The 19927-nt window shown below is 48.9% G+C and overlaps 1 pseudogene; it reads right to left on the bottom strand.

The window, feature by feature from the left end:
- LOC147084124 (uncharacterized) overlaps positions 1 to 19927 on the bottom strand; it is a 364363-nt pseudogene that overhangs the window by 25740 nt on the left and 318696 nt on the right.

Here is a 19927-nt window from a genome sequence, read left to right on the forward strand (position 1 = left end):
CTCAGCTTCCAGCGCATATGGGTGAAGGTATCCCGTCCCGCAGTCCTCGCATTTATGCAGTCGGTTCCTGATATGAGTGCACTCGTGGCTAGTCAGCTGGGTGAACCTCTTCCCACAGTCCTCACATTCATACCGTCTCCAGTGTGCCTGCCCTTGGGGCCCTCCAGGTCGGGCAATCGGCTGAATCCACGTCCACACATGCAACATGTGTGCAATTTGTGCACGCTGCGATCGCTGCGCTCCTCTTCCATGTGCAAAGGTTGATGAAATTCAGGTCCTGATGAATCAAACTGTTTGGTCTGAGCTTCCTGTCTGTAAATGCTCCACTTTTAAACCCAGTAAAAGGAGTGTAGAAAGGGGTAAGAGGGAGAATGTTGTCTCATGTCGCCCTTTCCCAGCCCAGGGGCAGGGAAGCTGATTTTCAGGCCCCAGCTGCTGCACAGTTTGGTTGAAAGGATCAACAGTAATGGCGGCTGCAATCCCCACAAACCCCCGCGCTCCAGAAAGCGCTCCGACCGTCGTGCTGAGTTGTGGCTGACCCCGCGCATGCGCCCCATGGCCCCACCCTCTCCTGCTCCACAGGCGCCTGGCCCGCAGCGCGCATGCTCAGCACACACCCCGCCTGAGAGTCCGGATCACCGGCAGAAAGTGAGTTTTATGAGTTTTCTTTTATATATAGCGGAGAGAAGCGCGGGCGGGGAGATAAATAAAAAGAAAATACAAACCGTACCGTCCCAGCGCCCTCCCGGCACCGAGCGGAGCGGATTGAGCGGCCGCAGCCCCTTGTCTTCTGCAGGGAGCCGGACTGGGGCACATGATCAACTCCACGGCGGTGACTGACGGGAGCTCCGACCAATAGGGAGACAGCAGGCAGAGCTTGGAGGACTGAGGTGGCGGCGGGTCCTCCAACCAATCGGGGTGTCCGAGGGGCGGGACCTCCGCCGCCTGCTTCTCCCGCTGCTGAGACAAGTGGAATGTGACAACGTGGACCACTTTCCATACCTCGGGAGCCTACTGTCAACAAGGGCAGAGGTCGACGACGAAGTCCAACACCGCCTTCAGTGTGCCAGTGCAGCCTTCGATCGCCTGAGGAAGAGTGTGTTTCAAGACCAGGACCTCAAACCCGGCTCTAAGCTCATGGTCTACAGAGCAGCAGTGATACCCGCCCTGCTGTATGCCTCAGAGACATGGACCATGCACAGCAGGCACCTCAAAGCACTGGAGAGGTACCACCAACGCTACCTCCGCAAGGTCCTGCAAATCCATTGGCAGGATAGGCGCACCAACGTCAGTGTTGTTGCTCAGGCCAACATTCCCCAACATCGAAGCTCTGACCACGCTCAATCAGCTCCGATGGATGGGTCACATTGTCCACATGCCCGATACGAGACACCCAAAACAAGCGCTCTACTCGGAGCTCCGGCACGGCAAGAGAGCCCCAGGTGGGCAGAGGAAACGCTTCAAGGACACCCTCAAAGCCTCCTTGAAAAAGTGCAACATCCCCATCGACACCTGGGAATCCCTGGCCCAAGACCGCACGAAGTGGAGGAGAAGCATCCAGGAAGGCGCCGAACACCTCGAGTCTCTTCGCCGGGAGCAAGCGGAAGCCAAGCGCAGGCATCGGAAGGAGCGCACGTCAACCCAAGTACCCCACCCACCCGCCCCTTCAACCACCGTCTGCCCCACCTGTGACAGAGACTGTAGGTCCTGCACTGGACTCATCAGTCACCTGGGAACTCATTTTTAATGTGGAAGCAAGTCATCTGCGGTTCTGAGGGACTGCCTAAGAATGCAGCAGAGGGCGCTCTTCTGAGTTTGGGGCTCAGGCATGTTAGTGGAGCAGTGCAGAGGGAACTTTACTCTGCACTGGGCTTTACTCCCTCAGCACTGCACTGGAGGGGCAGCACAGAGTTTTAGACTCGAGTCTCTGGAGTGGGACTTCAACACACAACCTTCTGACTCAGAGGAGAGAGTGCTGCAGCCTGAGCCACGGCTGACACTCTGTATCTAACCCATGCTGTACCTACCCTGGGAGTGTTTGATGGGACAGTGCAGAGGGAGCTTTACTCTGTATCTAACCCGTGCTGTACCTGCCCTGGGAGTGTTTGATGAGACAGTGTAGAGGGAGCTTTACTCTGTATCTAACCCGCGCTGTACCTGCCCTGGGAGTGTTTGATGGGACAGTGTAGAGGGAGCTTTACTCTGTATCTAACCCGTGCTGTACCTGCCCTGGGGTTTTTGATGGGACAGTGTAGAGGGAGCTTTACTCTGTATCTAACCCGTGCTGTACCTGCCCTGGGAGTGTTTGACAGGACAGTGTAGAGGGAGATTTACTCTGTATCTAACCCGTGCTGTACCTGCCCTGGGAATGTTTGATGGGACAGTGTAGAGGGAGCTTTACTCTGTATCTAACCCGTGCTGTACCTGCCCTGGGAGTGTTTGATGTTGACACCAGGTGCTGAGAATGTTAAAGTGTTCCATTCCCCCACAATGACATCCAGAACCTCGATGGTAATAAAACGCACAAAGTAACAGAAGCTTCTCTCCTGGACACAGATATTGAGAGGACCGGGAATGTCTGTAACAAGCCATCAATTAACTCTCGTCTTATCTTAGAAACAAGGACTCAATCGACTGTGTGTTTCAAACAAAGCTGATTTATTGATACAGAATATTAAAACCCCAATAACTGGGCTGGATTTTAACATCCACAAAATATAAGATGGCCACTAATAAATCCAGCAGGGAATTCAGGGGAAACTTGTTTACCCAGAGAGTGGTGAGAATGTGGAACTCGCCACTACAAAGAGTAGTTGAGGCTAAAAGTACAGATGCATTTAAGGGGAAGCCACATGAGTGTGTAAGGAATAGGAGGATATGTTGATGGGGTTAATTGAAGTAGGGTGGGTGTGGGGCATAAACACTGGCATGGACCAGTTGGGCCGAATGGCCTGTTTCTGTGCTGTACATTCTATGGAACACCATGAACAGTCAATCGAAGGGAATCATCAGCACAACAGTCCTAAAGATTAAACAGCAGTCCAAGAATTTATAAAACATTCAAACATTCCACGTTCATGTCACCCCAGATGTCTACAGGGCCCTGTGCTACAGAACAGTGTGAACTCGCTGGTGTTTCAGCAGATTAGAGGACCGAGTGAATCCCTTCCCACACACGGAGCAGGTGAACGGCCTCTCCCCAGTGTGAACTCGCTTGTGTGTCAGCAGATTGGTTGACTGAGTGAATCCCTTCCCACACACGGAGCAGGTGAATGGCCTCTCCCCAGTGTGAACTCGCTGGTGTTCGAGCAGAGTCGAGGACTGAATAAATCCCTTCCCACACACGGAACAGGTGAACGGCCTCTCCCCAGTGTGAACTCGCTGGTGTTCGAGCAGAGTCGAGGACTGAATGAATCCCTTCCCACACACGGAACAGGTGAATGGCCTCTCCCCAGTGTGAACTCGCTGGTGTGTCAGTAGGTGGGATGACTGAGTGAATCCCTTACCACACACGGAGCAGGTGAATGGCCTCTCCCCAGTGTGAATTCGCTTGTGTCTCAGTAGATTGGATGAATGAGTGAATCCCTTCCCACACACGGAACAGGTGAACGGTCTCTCCCCAGTGTGAACTCGCTGGTGTTGGAGCAGAGTCGAGGACTGAATGAATCCCTTCCCACACACAGAACAGGTGAATGGCCTCTTTCCTGCTACCTCCAGCTGGTGTCCCTTCAGCTCCTGGGACCTTATAATGTTTTTCCCACAGTCGGAATGTTTCACCGGCCTCTCCCCAGTGTGAACTCGCTGGTGTGCCAGCAGATTCGAGGACCGAGTGAATCTCTTCCCACACACGGAGCAGGTGAACAGAATCTCTCCTGCTCTCTCCAGCTGGTGTCTCTTCAGATCCTGGGACCTTTTAAATCTCTTCCCACAGTCAGAACATTTAATGTGAACAAGCTGGTGTCTCAGGAGGGTGGCAGAATGAGAGAATCGCTTCAAAAACACGGAGCAGGTCAACGGTCTCTCATCAGTGTGGACAAGCTGGTGTCTCAGCAGCACAGAGGGTGCAATTAATCCCTGCCCACACACGGAGCGGGTTAAAGGTCTCTCCCTAGTGTGAATTTGCTGGTGTATCATCGTAGCGGATGGCTGAATGAATCCCTTCCGGAACAGCTAAACGTTCTCTCCCCAGTGTGTAGCCACTGGTGTCTCTTTAGCTACTCGTATATTTTGGAGCTCTTTCCACACTCAGAACATTTAAAAGGTCTCTCATCAGTGTGAACTCGCTGGTGTATCAGCAGATTGGAGGAGCGACTGAATCAGGTCCTGATGAATTGAGCGACTCTGTCAGATCTTGAGGTGATGTCTGGTCTGAGCTTCCTGTCTGTAAATGCTCCACTTCTAAAACCCTGTAAAAGGAGTGTAGAAAGGGGTAAGAGGGAGAATGTTGTCTCATGTCCCCCTTTCCCAGCCCAGGGGCAGTGAAGCTGATCTTCAGGCCCCAGCTGCTGCACAGGTTGGTTGCAAGGATCAACAGTAATGGCGGCTGCAACCCCCACAAACCCCCGCGCTCCAGAAAGCACTCCGGCCGCCGCGCTGAGTTGTGGCTGACACCGCGCATGCGCCCCATGGCCCGCCCTCTCCTGCTCCACAGGTGCCCGGCCCGCACCGCGCATGCTCAGCACACACCCTGGGCCCCTGTCAATCATCCTCCCCCGCGCCTGCACGCTGGGCCCCTGAGCTCCAGGCTGCCGCGCGGGGCTTTCTTTGTAAAGTCGGTGTTGGTGAAGAGCCACAATCAGTGAGGGAAACATAGAAGATAGGAGCAGGAGTAGGCCATTCGGCCCCTCGAGCCTGCTCCGCCATTCAATGAGATCATGGCTGATCATCCAAATTCAGTACCCCATTCCTGCCTTCTCCCCATATCCCTTGATCCCTTTAGCCTTAAGAAATATATCCAATTCCTTCTTGAATATATTTAATGAATTGGCCTCCACTGCCTTCTGTGGTAGAGAATTCCACAGGTTCACCACTCTCTGGGTGAAGAAATTCCTCCTCATCTCTGTCATAAATGGCTTACCCCTTATCCTTAGACGGTGACCCCTGGTTCTGGACTCCCCGACCATCGGGAACATCCTTCCTGCATCTAGTTTGTCTAGTCTTGTTAGAATTTTATAAGTTTCAATGAGATCCCCTCTCATTCTTCTAAACTCCAGCGAGTATAAGCCTAATCGACCCAATCTCTCCTCATACATCATTCCTGCCATCCCAGGTATCAGCCTGGTGAATCTTCGCTGAACTCCTTCCAAGGCAAGAACATCCTTCCTCAGATAAGGCGACCAAAACTGCACACAATACTCAAGGTGCGGTCTCACCAAGGCCCTGTACAACTGCAGCAAGACATCCTTGTTCCTGTACACAAACCCTCTCACTACGAAGGCCAACATACCATTTGCCTACTTAACCACCTGCTGCACCTGTATGCTCACCTTCAGCGACTGGTGCACAAGGACACCCAGGTCTCGTTGCACTTCCCCTTCTCCCAATCTATTGCCATTCTGATAATCTGCCTTCCTGTTTTTGACACCAAAGTGGATAACCTTGCATTTATCCACGTTATATTGCATCTGCCATGCTTCTGCCCAATTACCCAACCTGTCCAAATCATACTGGAGTTTCTCGGCATCCTCCTCACAGCAGACACGCCCACCCAGCTTTGTGTCGTTAGCAAACTTGGAGTTCCGTCGTCTAGATCATTAATTTATATTGTGAATAGCTGGGGTCCAAGGACCGATCCTTGCGGTACCCCAGTAGTCACTGCCTGCCACTCGGAAAAAGACCCATTTATTCCAACTCTTTGCTTCTGTCTGCCAACCAGTTCTCTATCCAAGTCAATACCTTGCCCCCAATCCCATGTGCCTTAACTTTACACGCTAATCTCTTATGCGGGACCTTATCGAAAGCCTTCTGAAAGTCCAAATACACCACATCCACTGGTGCTCCCTTATCTATTCTACCAGTTATATCCTAAAAAAATTCCAGTAGATTAGTCAAGCACGATTTACCTTTTGTAAATCCATGTTGACTTTGTCCAATCCTGTCACTGTTTTCCAAGTTCTCTGCTATTACATCCTTTATAATGGACTCTAGCATTTTCCCCACTACCGATGTCAGGCTTACCAGTCTGTAATTCCCCGTTTTCTCTCTTCCACCTTTTTTGAATAGTGGGGTAACATTAGCTACCCTCCAATCCATGGGTACTGTTCCAGAGTCTATCGAATTTTGGAAGATGACCAGCAATGCATTTACTATATCGATATCTATCTACAGGAAACTTTCATTTATCCGGTGGTTAAATGTCCGGAAGGCTCTATCTACCGGCAAAATTCAGGAGCCGTTTCCTAGAAGTTTTTTTACTTCTCGTTGCTTTTTTTTTCGCAGTCAGGCTCTGCAAGGTCATGCTGAAGCTGTTGCTTAGCTACAGAGACGCTTGCAAGCTACGGCCGACTGTTTAGAAGCTGTCGCTAAGCAACAGGGATTGTTGCTAAATACAGAGCTCAAAAGCTCTGTATGTTTTAACATTAGTGCTGGTTTGTCCGGCAGTTTTGATGGGACGGCAACAGGTCGGTCCCGTCGGTGCCGGATATCTCAAAGTTTCCTGTATCTATCTAACTAAAAAAGCAGTGGCCCCAGCACTGACCCTTGGGGAACACCACTGTCTCCCATCCTCCAGTGGCCCCAGCACTGACCCTTGGGGAACACCACTGTCTACCATCCTCCAGTGGCCCCAGCACTGACCCTTGGGGAACACCACTGTCTCCCATCCTCCAGTGGCCCCAGCACTGACCCTTGGGGAACACCACTGTCTACCATCCTCCAGTGGCCCCAGCACTGACCCTTGGGGAACACCACTGTCTACCATCCTCCAGTGGCCCCAGCACCGACCCTTGGGGAACACCACTGTCTACCATCCTCCAGTGGCCCCAGCACTGACCCTTGGGGAACACCACTGTCTACCATCCTCCAGTCTGAAAAACAGCCATTTACCACAACTCGCTGTTTTCTGCCCTTAAGCCAATTCCTTATCCAAGCTGCCACTGACCCACCTATTCCATGAGCCTCACTTTTGTTAACCAGCCTTCTATGTGGTACTTTGTCAAACGCCTTCCTAAAATCCATGTGGACAACATCCATTGCATTCACTTCATCAATCCTGCCTGTTACTTCATCAAAAAATTTCAATTAGATTAGTCTGTCACTTTAATTCTCCTCTACATTGGGGAGACCAAACGCAGATTGGGCGACCGCTTTGCAGATCACCTCCGTTCAGTCGGTAAGGGTGACCCCGAGCTTCCGGTCGCCTGTCACTAATTCTCCGCTCCACTCCCACTCTGACCTCTCTGTCCTCGCCCTCTTACACTGTTCCAATGAAGCTCAATGTAAGCTCGAGGAACAGCACCTCATCTTTCGATTAGGCACTTTACAGCTTTCTGGACTCAACATCAAGTTCAACAATTTCAGACCATAACCTCAGCCCCGATCTCTTTCTTTCATTTTTTGTCTCTCTCTCACATGGCAGCTGCCATTTCCATTTACACTTCATCTCGTGTCATCTTTTGTTTCTGAACTTGTCCCATTAAGGAAGTGATAGCAGGGCATTTAGAAAATCATAATATCGTCAAGCAGAGTCAGCCTGGTTTTATGAAAGGGAAATCATGTTTGACAAATTTGCTGGAGTTCTTTGAGGATGTAACGAGCAGGGTGGATAAAGGGGAACCAGTGGATGTGGTGTATTTGGATTTCCAGAAGGCATTCGATAAGGTGCCACATAAAAGGTTACTGCACACGATAAGAGCTCACGGGGTTGGGGGTAATATATTAGCATGGATAGAGGATTGGCTAACTTACAGAAAACAGAGAGTCGGGATAAATGGGTAATTTTTCAGGTTGGCAAACTGTAACTAGTGGGGTGCCACAGGGATCAGTGCTGGGGTCTACATAAGAACATAAGAAATAGGAGCAGGAGTAGGCCAATCGGCCCCTCGAGCCTGCTCCGCCATTCAATAAGATCATGGCTGATCTGATCCTAACCGCCAATCTACTATCACAGAACCATCTCCTGAATCTAACAGAATTAGACACACGAAATAGGAGCAGGATCAGGCTACACGGCCCCTGGGCCCGCTCCGCTACCCACAGGGCCATGACCGATCCGAACCTAGACTCATGTCCAAATTTCTGCCCGCTCCCCGTAACCCTTAATTCCCTTTACTTCTAGGAAACTGTCTATTTCTGTTTTAAATTTATGTAATGATGTAGCTTCTACAGCTTTTTGGGGCAGCATATTCCATGGACCTACCACCCTCTGAGTGAAGTAGTTCCTCCTCATCTCAGTTTTGAAAGAGCAGCCCCTTATTCTAAGACTATGCCCCCTAGTTCTCGTTTCACCCATCATCGGGAACATCCTCCCCGCATCCACCCGATCCAACCTCTTCACAATCTTACATGTTTTAATCAGATCGCCTCTCATTCTTCTGAACTCCAATGAGTAGAGTCCCAATCTACTCAACCTCTCCTCATATGTCCATCCCCTCATCCCCGGGATTAACCGAGTGAACCTTCTTTGTACTGACTCGAGAGCAAGTATGTCTTTTCTTAAGTATGGACACCAAAACTGTACGCAGTATTCCAGGTGCGGTCTCACCAATACCTTGTACAACTGAAGCAATACCTCCCTATTTTTATATTCTATCCCCCTAGCAATGAAAGCCAACATTCCATTGGCCTTCTTAATCACTTGCTGCACCTGCATACTAACCTTTTGAGTTTCGTGCACCAGGACCCCCAGATCCCTTTGTACTTCAGTACTTTCCAGTTTCTTGCCATTAAGATAATAACTTGCTCTACGATTTTTCCTGCCAAAGTGCATAACCTCACACTTTCCAGTATTGTATTCCATCTGCCAAATCTCTGCCCACTTACTTAGCCTGTCTATGTCCCCTTGCAGGTTTTTTATGTCCTCCTCACTCACTACTTTCCCTCCCATCTTATTATCATCTGCAAACTTTGATATGTTACACTATTTGTCAACTATTTACAATTTATATCAATGCCTTGGATGAAGGGACCGAGTGCACTGTAGCCAAATTTGCTAACGATGCAAAGATAGGTGGGAAAGTAAGTTGTGAGGAGGACACAGAGTCTGCAAAGGGATATAGATCGGTTAAGTGAGTGGGCAAAACATTGGCAGATGGAGTATAATGTGGGAAAATGTGAGGTTCTCCACTTTGGTAGGAAAAATAGAAAAGCAAATTGTTATTAAATGGAGAGAGACTACAGAACGCTGCGGTACAGAGGGATCTGGGTGTCCTCGTACATGAAACACAAACAGTTAACATGCAGGTACAGCAAGTAATTAGGAAGGGAAATGGAATGTTGGCCTTTATTGCAAAGGGGGATTAAAAGTAGGGAAGTCCTGCTACAACTGTACAGGGTGTTGGTGAGACCACACCTGGAGTACTGCGGACAGTTGTGGTCTCCATATTTAAGGAGGGATATACTTATATTGGAGGCAGTTCAGAGAAGGTTCACGAGGTTGATTCCTGGGATGAGGGGGTTGTCTTATGAGGAAAGGTTGAGCAGGTTGGGCCGATACTCATTGGAGTTTAGAAGAATGAGAGGTGATCTTATTGAAACATAAGATTCTGAGGGGGCTCGACAGGGTGGATGCTGGGAGGATGTTTCCCCTCGTGGGGGAATCGAGAACTCGGGGGCATAGTCTCAGAATAAGGGGTCGCCCATTTAAGACGGAGATGAGGAGGAATTTCTTCTCTGAGGGTCGTGAATCTGTGGAATTCTCTACCCCAGAGAGCTGTGGAGGCGGAGTCACTGAATATATTCAAGGCTGAGACAGACAGATGTTTGAACTACAGGGGGGTCGAGGGTCATGGGGAACAGGCAGGAAAGTGGAGGTGAGACCAAGATCAGATCAGCCATGATCTTATTGAATGGTGGAGCACGGGTTAGACACAGAGTAAAGCTCCCTCTACACTGTCCCATCAAACACTCCCAGGGCAGGTACAGCACAGGTTAGATACAGAGTAAAGCTCCCTCTATACTGTCCCATCAAACACTCCCAGGGCAGGTACAGCACGGGTTAGATACAGAGTAAATCTCCCTCTACACTGTCCCATCAAACACTCCCAGGGCAGGTACAGCACGGGTTAGATACTGAGTAAAGCTCCCTCTACACTGTCCCATCAAACACTCCCAGGGCAGGTACAGCACGGGTTAGATACAGAGTAAAGCTCCCTCTACACTGTCCCATCAAACACTCCCAGGGCAGGTACAGCACGGGTTAGATACTGAGTAAAGCTCCCTCTGCACTGTCCCATCAAACACTCCCGGGGCAGGTACAGCACGGGTAAGATACAGAGTAAAGCTCCCTCCACACTGTCCCATCAAACACTCCCAGGGCAGGTACAGCATGGGTTAGATACAGAGTAAAGCTCCCTCTACACTGTCCCATCAAACACTCCCAGGGCAGGTACAGCACGGGTTAGATACAGAGTAAAGCTCCCTCTACACTACCCATCAAACACTCCCAGGGCAGGTACAGCACGGGTTAGATACAGAGTAAAGCTCCCTCTACACTGTCCCATCAGACACTCCCAGGGCAGGTACAGCATGGGTTAGATACAGAGTGTCAGACGTGGCTCAGGCGGCAGCACTCTCTCCTCTTGAGTCAGAAGGTTGTGGGTTGAAGTCCCACTCCAGAGACTCGAGTCTAAAACTCTGTGCTGCTCCTCCAGTGCAGTGCTGAGGGAGTAAAGCCCAGTGCAGAGTAAAGTTCCCTCTGCACAGCTCCACTAACAGGCCTGAGCCCCAAACTCAGAAGAGCGCCCTCTGCTGCATTCCACTTGTCTCAGCAGCGGGAGAAGCGGGCGGCGGAAGTCCCGCCCCTCGGACACTCCGATTGGTTGGAGGACCCGCTGCCATCTCAGTGCTCCGAGCTCCGCCTGCTCTCTCCCTATTGGTCGGAGCTCCCGTCGGTTCACCGCCATGGAGTTGATGACGTGCCCCAGTCTGGCTCCCTGCAGAAGACATGGGGCTGCGGCCGCTCAATCCGCTCCGCTCGGTGCCGGGAGGGTGCTGGCACGGTCCGGTTTGTATTTCCTTTTTATTTATCTCCCCGCCCGCACTTCTCTCCGCTATATAAAAAAAACCCTGATAAAACTCACTTTCCGCCGGTGACCCGGACTCTCGTGGTTGCCCCGGGCCTTCCCCAGAATGCGAGGCCCTGCGCAGGCGCGGTCGCGACTCATCCTCGGAAGCGGGGCCCAGCGGCGCATGCGGAGTAGGGGGAGGGGCCTGTTCAGAGCCCGCGCTCACCTTGGAGCGGCGCATGCGGAGTAGGGGGAGGGGGCGGGGCCTGTTCAGAGCCCGCGCTCACCTTGGAGCGGCGCATGCGGAGTAGGGGGAGGGGCCTGTTCAGAGCCCACGCTCACCTTGGAGCGGCGCATGCGGAGTAGGGGAGGGGGCGGGGCCTGTTCAGAGCTCACATCCAACAATGAGAACAACAACAACTTGTATTTCTATAGCGCCTTTAATGTAGGAAAACATCCCAAGGCGCTGCACAGGAGTATTGTAAGACATTGAAAAATGTGACCCCGAGCCACAAGGAGAAATTAGGGCAGATGGCCAAAAGCTTGGTCACAGAGGTGGGTTTTAAGGAGCGTCTCGGCAGGAATGATGTATGAGGAGAGATTGGGTCGACTGGGCTTATACTCGCTGGAGTTTAGAAGAATGAGGGAATTTTATTGAAACTTATAAAATTCTAACAGGACTAGATGCAGGAAGGATGTTCCCGATGGTTGGGGAGTCCAGAACCAGGGGACACAGTCTAAGGATAAGGGGTAAGCCATTTAGGACAGAGATGAGGAGGAATTTCTTCACCCAGTGAGTGGTGAACCTGTGGAATTCTCTACCACACAAGGCAGTTGAGGTCAGTTCATTAAATATATTCAAGAAGGAGTTAGATATATTTCTTAAGGCTAAAGGGATATGGGGAGAAGACAGGGACAGGGTACTGAATTTGGATGATCAGCCATGATCTCATTGAATGGCGGAGCAGGCTCGAGGGGCCGAATGGCCTACTCCTGCTCCTATCTTCTATGTTTCTAGAACCAGGGGTCAGTTTTACATCTCCACCTTTCCCAGCCCAGGGGCAGTGAAGCTGATTTTCAGGCCCCAGCTGCTGCACAGGTTGGTTGAAAGGATCCGCTGTAATGGCGGCTATAATCCCCACAAGCCCCCGCGCTCCAGAAAGCGGTCTGGTCGCCGCACTGAGTTGTGGCTGAGACCGCGCATGCGCCCCATGGCCGCGCCCTCTCCTGCTCCACAGGCGCCCGGCCCGCACCGCGCATGCTCAGCACACACCCTGGGCCCCTGTCAATCATCCTCCCCCGCGCCTGCGCACTGAGCCCGAGCTCCAGGCTGCCACGCGGGGCTTTCTTTGTAAAGTCGGTGTTGGTGAAGAGCCGCAATCAGTGAGGGAAAGTGAGTTTTCCCCCAGATCCGATTGAGATCAGAGGAGGGGTGAGAATAAAGGTTGAATCCAAACCTGAGAGTCCGCGGATCAGGGCACCGAGCGGAGCTTTTTCAGTTTGGCGGTGCGTTTTCCAGGGAGACGTGATCCGGGCCCAGGGCCTGATTGACGTGAACTTCTGACCAATAGGGAGCGAGCCGGCGCCCCGCGCCTCTTCGCCCAACCAGTCACGTCAAGACGTCGCCGTCGTACAATGATAGACGTGAGCTCTCCACCAATGAGCGAGGGGAGGCTTAACCTGGAGGACTGACCGAGGGGCTTTGGTCCTCCAACCAATCGCGGCGAAGGAGGAGGAGGCGGGACCTGGTAACGGCTGATTGGACGGATCGGCCCGCCGCCATTTTGTAAAGTGGCTCAGGATCTGTGAGCCCGGAAAAGTTTATTTTTAATGTTCCTTTCACATTTCACAGCTCAAACTAATTTTGTTTTGCAGAAGATACTTTTTATTAAATAAAAGAAGTTCGCTTTTAAACTGATGAAATAACAAACCCTGTGGAACAAATACTTGTGAGTAAAAATATTTCTTCTCCCTGAATTCATTTTCTTAATATTAATTTTCAGCGTTTTTAATTATTAATTTCAAGCACTTTAAGAGAAATATGGGAGTGGTGGGGGTTCTCTTAAAGGGACAGGCGCTCTCTTTTTCTATATGATTTTCATTAAAGGGACCGCGTCCCTGTGGATGACCAATTTTAAAGGGACAGCGTTTCCCTTTTTATAATGTATATGTAAGAGACTGACATTTAAAGTAGGGCTAATCCCCTGCTCCCCTGAGTGTTTGGTGAGAAATCAGGTGCTGTTTGCTCTCGCCCCCTCCCAATTTTCTGCCAAGGGACAGAAAGCAGAGAGTCGTGGTGAACGGTTGCTTTTCAGACTGGAGGGAGGTAAACCGTGATGTTCCCCAGGGGTCGGTATTAGGATCAATGTTCCCTCTTTTTCTTTTGAGGTGCGTGGCCCCTTTAACGTGCTGCACGGCCCATTCAAATTTCCGCGCATGCGCGTTTATTCCATTTATAGGGCGGTGAGCCGGCTGCGCGGGACCTCCAGACCGCTGCGTGGCCGCGCAACTTAACGTGAACATTGATTCGGACCACTGCTTTTTTTGATATATATCAATGACCTGGACTTGGGGATCCAGGGCAAAATTTCAAAATTTACAGATGACATGAAACTCGGAAATGTAGCAAACAATGAGGATAGTAACAGACTTCAGGAGGATGCAGCCAGACTGGTGAAATGGGCAGAAACGTGGCAGATTAAATTTAATGTAGAGAAGTGTGAAGTGATTCATTTTGGTAGGAAGAATGAGGAGAGGCAATATAAACTAAATGGTCCAGTTTTAAAGAGGGTGCAGGAACAGAGAGGCCTCGGGGGGTATGTACACAAATCTTAGAAGGTGGCAGGACAAGTTGAGAAGGCTGTTAAAAAAGCATACAGGATCCTTGACTTTATTAATAGAGGAATAGAGTACAAAAGCAAGCAGGTTATGCTAAGCCTTTATAAAACACTGGCTAGGCTTCCGCTGGGCACCACACTTTAGGAAGGATGTCAAGGCCTCAGAGAGGGTGCAGAAGAAATTTACGAGAATGGGACCAGGGATGAGGGACTTGAGTTACGTGGAGAGACGGGAGAAGCTGGGCTTGTTCTCCTTAAGCAAAGAAGATTAAGAGGAGATTTGATAGAGTTGTTCAAAATCAGGATGGATTTTGAGAGAGTAAATAAGGAGAAACCGTTTCCAATGGCTGAAGGGACAGAAACCAGATTTAAGGCGATTGGCAAAAGAACCAGAGGTGACATGAGGAAACAGATTTTTACACCAAGTTGTTGTGATCTGGAATGCGCTGCCTGAAAGGGCGGTGGAAGCAGATTCGATATTATAATTCAAAAGAGATTTAGATAAATACTTGAAGGGAAAACATTGACAGGGCTTTGGGGAAAGAGCAGGGGGAGTGGGATTAATTGGATCGCTCTTTCAAAGAGCCGGCACAGGCACGATGGGCCGAATGGCCTCCTTCTGTGCTGTATCATTCTATGATGCTATTCTACACAGACACACACACATACAGTCAGACAGACACACAGACACAGATACTCACTAAAATACAGTCAGACACACACTCACATTTTTTCTGCATGAACTTTTATTATTAATTTCAAAGACTTTAAGAAAAGGGTGGGAATGGTGGGTGGAGGGCTCTTAAAGGGACAGGGACACTTCTTTTCAATGTGATTTTTATTAAAGGGACCGAGTCCCTCCTTGCCTGTGGAGGACCAATTTTAAAAGGACAACGTCTCGAAATCAGGTGCTGTCTGCGTGTGAACCACCTCCTCCCAATTTCCTGCCAAGCGATCCCTGCGGGCACCACTCCACTCTAGGAGTGGCTCCTAGAATCATACAGCACAGAAGGAGGCCATTCAGCCCATCGTGCCTGTGCCGGCTCTTTGAAAGAGCTCTCCATTTAGTCCCACTCCCCTGCTCTTTCCCCATAGCCCTGAAAATCTTTCCCCTTCAAGTATTTATCCAATTCCCCAGTGAACGTTATTATTGACTCTGCTTCCACCGCCCTTTCAGGCAGCGCATTCCAGATCACAACAACTCGCTGCGTCAATAAAATTCTCCTCACCTCGCCTCTGGTTCTTTTGTCAATGACCTTATATCTGTGTCCTCTGGTTACCGACCCTCCTACCACTGGAAACAGTTTCTCCTTATAAGCTACAGCTATACAAAGCCCTGGTTAGACCCCAGAGAGTCATAACGGCACAACAGGAGGCCATTCGGCCCATCCAGTCCGTGCCGGCTCTCTGTAGAGCGATCCAGTCAGTCCCATTCCCCCGCTCTATCCCCGTAGCCCTGCAAGTTTATTTCCCTCGAGTGCCTATCCAGTCTCCCCTTGAAAACATTGAGTGTCTCCGCTTCCACCACTTCCGTCGGCAGCGAGTTCCAGGTCCTCACCACTCGCTGCATAAAGAAGTTTTCCTCACCGCCCCCCCCCCCCCCCGGTATCTCTTGCCCAAAACCTTAAATCTGTGTCCCCTAGTCCTTGTACCATCAACTCGTGGGAACAGCCTTTCCCCGTCTAGCCTATCCAAACCCGTCATAATCTTGTACACCTCTATCAAATCACCCCTCAACCTCCTTTGCTCTAATGAAAACAAATCCAGCTTCTCCAACCTGTCCTTGTAGCTAAGATCCCCCATCCCCAGAACCATTCTGGTAAATCTCCTCTGCACCCTCTCAAGGGCCTTCACATCCTTCCTAAAGTGTGGTGACCAGAACTGGACGCAATACTCCACTTGTGGCCTAACCAGCACTTTATAAAGGTTCACCATAACTTCTCTACTTTTGTACTCAATACCTCTATTTATGAAGCCCAAGATCCCATATGCTTTGTTAACCACTCTCTCAATATGTCCCGCCACCTTCAGGGACCTACGCACATTAACTCCCAGGAACTCCCTGGAGCACTGTGTACAGTTCTGGGCACCACACCTCAGAAAGGATATACTGACCTTGGAAGGAGTGCAGCACAGATTCACCAGAATGTTACCCGGGCTCCAAGGGTTAGATTATGAGGAGAGATTGCATAAACTAGGCTTGTATTCCCTGGAATCTAGAAGGTTAAGCAGAGATTAAGGATTTTAGGATTTTGAAAGGTATTGGTAGAGTAGATAGAGAGAAACTTTTTCCACCGGTGGGGCAGTCGAGGACAAGGGGACATCACCTTAAAATCAGAGCCAGGCCATTCAGGAGAGAAGTTGGGAAACACTTCTTCACACAAAGGGTGGGAGAAGTGTGGAACCCTCTCCCACAGAAAGCATAAGAACATAAGAAATAGGAGCAGGAGCAGGCCAATCGGCCCCTCGAGCCTGCTCTGCCATTCAATAAGATCATGGCTGATCTGATCCTAACCGCCAATCTACTATCACAGAACCATCTCCTGAATCTAACAGAATTAGACACACGAAATAGGAGCAGGATCAGGCTACACGGCCCCTGGGCCCGCTCCGCTACCCACAGGGCCATGTCCAATCCGAACCTAGACTCATGTCCAAATTCCTGCCCGCTCCCCGTAACCCTTAATACCCTTTACTTCTCGGAAACTGTCTATTTCTGTTTTAAATTTATGTAGTGATGTAGCTTCTACAGCTTTTTGGGGCAGCATATTCCATGGACCTACCACCCTCTGAGTGAAGTAGTTCCTCCTCATCTCAGTTTTGAAAGAGCAGCCCCTTATTCTAAGACTATGCCCCCTAGTTCTAGTTTCACCCATCATCGGGAACATCCTCCCCGCATCCACCCGATCCAACCCCTTCACAATCTTATATGTTTCAATAAGATCGCCTCTCATTCTTCTGAACTCCAATGAGTAGAGTCCCAATCTACTCAACCTCTCCTCATATTTCCATCCCCTCATCCCCGGGATTAATCGAGTGAACCTTCTTTGTATTGACTCGAGAGCAAGTATGTCTTTTCTTAAGTATGGACACCAAAACTGTATGCAGTATTCCAGGTGCGGTCTCACCAATACCTTGTACAACTGAAGCAATACCTCCCTATTTTTATATTCTATCCCCCTAGCAATGAAAGCCAACATTCCATTGGCCTTCTTAATCACTTGCTGCACCTGCATACTAACCTTTTGAGTTTTGTGCACCAGGACCCCCAGATCCCTTTGTACTTCAGTACTTTCCAGTTTCTTGCCATTAAGATAATAACTTGCTCTACGATTTTTCCTGCCAAAGTGCATAACCTCACACTTTCCAGTATTGTATTCCATCTGCCAAATCTCTGCCCACTTACTTAGCCTGTCTATGTCCCCTTGCAGGTTTTTTATGTCCTCCTCACTCACTACTTTCCCTCCCATCTTAGTATCATCTGCAAACTTTGATATGTTACACTCGGTCCCCTCCTCCAAATCGTTAATATAGATTGTAAAGAGCTGGGGACCCAGCACTGACCCCTGCGGAACACCACTAGTTACTGATTGCCAGTCTGAGAATGAACCATTTATCCCAACTCTCTGCCTTCTGTTAGATAGCCAATCCTCTATCCATGCCAGAATATTACCCCCAATCCCGTGATTTTTTATCTTAAGCAATAACCTTCTCAAATGCCTTTGGAAGTCTAAATACACTACGTCCACTGGTTCCCCTTTATCCACCCTATATGTTACTTCTTCAAAGAACTCCAGCAAATTTGTCAAACATGACTTCCCCTTCATAAAACCATGCTGACTTTGTCCTATTAAATTATGATTATCCAAATGTCCTGTTACTGTTTCCTTAATAATGGACTCCAAAATTTTACCTACCACAGATGTTAGGCTAACCGGTCTATAGTTTCCAGCCTTCTGTCTACTGCCCTTTTTAAATAAGGGTGTTACATTTTAGCAGTTTTCCAGTCTGCCGGGACCTTTGCTGAGTCCAGGGAGTTTTGGAAAATTATTACTAATGCATCCACAATCCCTACCGCCACGTCCCTCAAGACCCTAGGATGTAAGCCATCAGGTCCAGGTGATTTATCCGCCTTGAGTCCCATTATTTTACCGAGTACCACTTCCTTAGTGATTTTGATCGTGTTTAGCTCCTCCCCCCACTATAGCCCCCTGTTTGTCCAGTGTTGGGATATTCTTAGTGTCCTCTAATGTAAAGACTGATACAAAATATTCATTCAGTGTTTTTGCCATCTCCATATTTCCCACCATTAATTTCCCGGTCTCATCCTCTAAGGGACCAACATTTACTTTAGCCACCCTTTTTCTTTTTATATAACTATAAAAACTCTTACTATCTGTTTTTATATTTTTTGCAAATTTACTTTCATAATCTATCTTCCCTTTCTTAATCAATCTTTTTGTTATTTTTTGCTGTCTTAGTTTTCCCAATCCTCTATCCTCCCACTAGATTTGGCTACCTTATATGCCCTTGTTTTTAGTCGAATACTATCCTTAATTTCTTTACTTAGCCACGGATGGCTGTCTTTTCTTTTACACCCTTTTCTTCTCAGTGGAATATATTTTTTTTGGATGTTGTAAAATAACTCCTTAAATGTACACCACTGATCATGTATCGTCTTACCCTTTAATCTATTTTCCCAATCCACTCTACTCAATTCCGCTCTCATACCTTCATAGTCTCCTTTATTCAAGCTTAGCACGCTTGTTTGAGATCCAACCTTCTCACCCTCCAATTGAATATGGAATTCAACCATGTTATGGTCACTCATTCCAAGGGGATCCTTTACTCGGACATTTTTAATTAATCCTGTCTCGTTACACAGGACCAGATCTAAGGTTACTTGCCCCCTGGTCGGTTCAGTTACATACTGCTCAAGAAACCCATCCCTAATACACTCAATGAACTCATCCTCAAGGCAGTCCTGCCCAATTTGATTTGTCCAATTAATATGATAGTTAAAATCCCCCATAATTATAGATGTTCCCTTATTACAAGCCTCAACTATTTCCTGATTGATACTCCGTCCAACAGAGTTGCAACTGTTCGGAGGCCTATAGACTACGCCCACTAGTGTTTTTTTACCCTTATTATTCCTTATCTCCACCCAAACTGTTTCATTATCCTGATCTTTTGACCCAATATAATTTCTCTGTATTACAGTGATTCCTTCCTTTATTAACATAGCCACCCCACCTCCCCTTCCTTCCTGCCTGTCCTTCCTGATCGTTAAATAACCTGGTATGTTTAATTCCCAGGCATTGTCACCCTGCAGCCATGTTTCTGCAATGGCCACAAGATCATACCCATATGTAGTTATTTGTGCCATTAACTCATCTATTTTGTTATGAATGCTACGTGCATTCAGATAGAGAACTTTCAAAGATGTTTTGTGACACTTAGTTCCTGCTTTTGCCCTTTTTATTACTTTACCTTTTACTCCATACCTTCTGCCCCTTCCTGACATGCTCTGGTTTTTAATTTCCCCTCTGCTACCTAAGTCTATGACCTTCTCTGTTGTCATTTTTATTATTTGCTCTCTAGGAACCTCCCCCCACTAGTTAGTTTAAAGCCCTCTCTACAGCCCTAGTTATATGATCCGCCAGGACTCTGGTCCCAGCACTGGCCAAGTGAAGCCCGCCCCAATGGAACAGCTCCCTCCTGCCCCAGTACTGGTGCCAGTGTCCCAGGAAGCAAAGCCCATTTCTCCCACACCAGTCTTTGAGCCACGCATTTAACTCTCTAATTTTATTTGTCCTAGCCAAATTCGCTCGTGGCTCAGGTAATAATCCAGAGATTATTACCCTTGAGGTTCTGTTTTTTAATTTGACCCCTAGCTGCTCATACTCCTTTAACAGAACCGGCTTC

Source organism: Somniosus microcephalus, unplaced genomic scaffold (genome assembly GCF_052327205.1).
Source record: "Somniosus microcephalus isolate GS21.2 unplaced genomic scaffold, FLI_Smic_1.0 scaffold1, whole genome shotgun sequence".
NCBI lineage: Eukaryota > Metazoa > Chordata > Chondrichthyes > Squaliformes > Somniosidae > Somniosus > Somniosus microcephalus.